Source organism: Olea europaea, unplaced genomic scaffold (assembly GCF_002742605.1).
Source record: "Olea europaea var. sylvestris unplaced genomic scaffold, O_europaea_v1 scaffold1933, whole genome shotgun sequence".
Classification (NCBI taxonomy): Eukaryota; Viridiplantae; Streptophyta; class Magnoliopsida; order Lamiales; family Oleaceae; genus Olea; species Olea europaea.
In genome coordinates, this window is record NW_019237161.1 from 55,888 (window position 1) to 59,145 (window position 3,258).

A 3,258-nucleotide genomic window follows, 5' to 3' on the forward strand; every position below is an offset into this window, starting at 1 on the left:
TTAAACGTCCAAGTTTCATCGAAATTTTCAATCCAAGTTTTCAAAGTTTCAAAAGCATCAATCAAGGTAGGTAGAGGTGCAATGTGTTTAATCGTGTTAAGTTATAAGTTTCGATTCATGTTAATGTTTGTATGTCAAATGGTACTCCGGTACGACATATCCCTCTATGTTAATGGCCGTATGTCAAATTGTACTCCGGTACGGCATACCCTTCTATGTTGAAGAAATGTTCGTATGTCAAATGGTGCCCTTGGGTACGGCATATCCCTTCATGTCAAATGGTGCCTCCGGGTACGGCATGTATGAAAAGTTATAAAGTTAATGTTTTGAAATGTATAGTTTGATTATGAATGTACTTATGACACCTATTGAGTTTTTCAATTCACGGGTTTAATCCCATCTCTACAGATTGAAGGAATTTTACCTTGGGCATGAATGTAGGAGAAGATGGAGAGTGATGTAACGAGCCCATGGAAATCCAGTGAATAAGTGATTTGGATTTATTTTTATAAAATGTTTTCTAATGTTATTTCTTTAAATTTTTGAATAACGCAGAATGCGAGAACAAGTTATGTTTTCTTCAAATAAATTACATTTTGTTATTTTGAAAAATGATTCAGTATTTTTGTTTAAAGTATTTGAAGTATTGTTATTTAAATTATTATCCGAAGATGTAAGCATCCGCTAAAACGTATACACTTGTTACTAAACCACCGGTTAAACTAAGTAAAGTAAGTAGCGTTCCGGTCCACTAGGGGTCGGGGCGTTACATGTTGGGATCACTTTAGTTGATTTCAACAGGAAAAATCGTTAATGGAGTCCAAAAATCCAAAGCAGTATGTAAATATTGCCAACAAAGATTGACATGGTAAAGAGGAATTGGTACCACCCATCTTTTTATGAAACAACTAAGATTTTATCGGGCGTTTACTATCCCACCAGTTGTATGGTGCTTGAACGTCTTTATATAATTGTAAGAACATTTCATAAATACAGAAATGACATTGATTTTAGTGAAATTATAATTGTTATGGAATTAAAATTTAGAAAAATATTGAGAAGATTTGCCTATATTATTTCCTTTAGCATGCGTGATGGACCCCCGATATAATTTATCAGGAACTAAATATATAATTGATCAAATTTCAAATGCCTTGACAGTTGATACACCTACCACATATAGAAATTTAGAGCAGACATTATGTGAAATGTATGAATTATATGCGAACCGAATGGGTACCAATATTAGTCGGGTACCATCTGCATCTACTCTTTTCACTGAAATTGAAGAAGAAGATGCGGAAATATTTAATTTATTTCAAGGCATTAATTCGTATAGATTTGATTCATCTGCAATATGTTCCTCTAATACCATTGGCACTACCATGTTGTCACCATCTGTATCTCATTATCATCAAACATCTACGGGCTCAAGCCATAATGCATTGGCCACTGAATTAATTGATTATTTCAACTAGAATATGCCAACATATAAAACAATTAAAAAAAGTTCAGACGAAGTAATTGAATTTTGGCAAAGGTATGAACGACATTGGCCAGTTATATCTGCGATTGCAAAAGATTTGCTGACACTTTCGGTTAGTACTGTTGCTTTGGAGTCTACTTTTAGTGCAGGTAAAAGAGTTTTGAGCGAGATCAGGAATCGACTGGGAGGAAGATTTATATTTTATCTATTTTAAAAAGAAAAAAAATAATAAAGATTTCATTTTTATTTTTTCTATCTCTTTTAGTTAAAAAAAAAAATTCATTTCCACCAATTTAGTTAAATTTTTGTTAGTACTTGGTACTATTACTACTATATATGATATATCTACATTTAAAATTTTTTCCTCGAACAATGCTGTGCGTACCTTTGTATATAATTTTTAAAATAAATTCATTTTGAAAATTGAAAGGGTAATTGAATTATTGCTTTTTCAATTGTCAGAAGTCTTTCACTTCGAAAATTATATATAATTTTCGAAATGAAAGACTTCTATATAATCTTCAAAGTGTAGACTTCTGACAATTGAAAGGGCATTCGATTACCCTTTCAATTTTTAGAAAGGATTTTCTTCGAAAATTATATGTAAGGGGACGCGCAACGTTGCTTGAAAAAATAATTTTTAATACTGTTTTAAATTTTCTTTAAAAAATTGTACACGAACAAACAAACAAACAAATAACACAATTTTTAACTCCATCTACTCTAAATTTAAGTAATCGATCCCAAACCCGGATAAAGGAGGAGGGTTTAAATTTTTTACCTAATTTTTTATATCTAATTCATGATTTAAAAATTAAAATTACTTTTTTATTTTCTAATTTACCCATTTGTTTCCAAAAAAAAAAAAAGGAAAAATGACGTCTGCTCGCGCCGGGCTCGGCTTGACTAAGCCCACAAGTCGCAAGCTCGGGGGCCGAACCGAGCTCGTGCTTTCATGGACTCGGCTCGGCCCATTGACAACCCTAGTTCTTTAGCCGGCTCAGCCCATTGACAACCGTAGTTGTTTGAGCTAAAGCCCATTGACAACCCTAATTGTTTGAACTAAAGGTACATTATACTTCAAAAGTACTCTTTATTTTGACCCTTCTTTTTACAAGAAACATTATTTAATAGAGATTTCGCACATCTGGTCTCAATCTTTGCTCAATTGCAATTTTGGTCCTAACTTTTTAAATGTGATGCAAGTGGTCCAAATCTTTTTATTGTTGGCACAAATGGTCTCAATCTTTGCTCAATTACAATTTTGGTCCAAACTTTTTAAATGTGATGCAAGTGGTTCAAATCTTTTTACAGTTGGCACAAATGGTTCTTTTGGACGGAGTCCACCCAAATGATTGTTAGTTTCTTAGGTACAATGCAATTGCACTCATTTTTATTTTTATTATTTTCTATTAGGGAAATTTCATCTAATGGTTTTCTCTACTCAAAAAATTAAATGAGAGCAAATATATTGCTTATATATTAAATGTATTTATTGCTTGTATATTCTAAACAAGAGCAAATATCTGACATGGGAAAAGTTTAGGATGAGAATGAGGATGAGGATAAGGATAAGTTGACTTATTTCATATACAAAAGTAGGTCCGTGCGTGATTTGGTTTGAGTCGATTTCAACTCCAACCTGAAATCAAAACTAAATTAGTCGGTTTGGATGAATTTCAATCCAAATCAACTAGTTCTAACTCTTTAATCGAACTGTGTATGTATATGATAATGTGATTGTGTAGAAAAGTTGAACTTGTTATAAATTT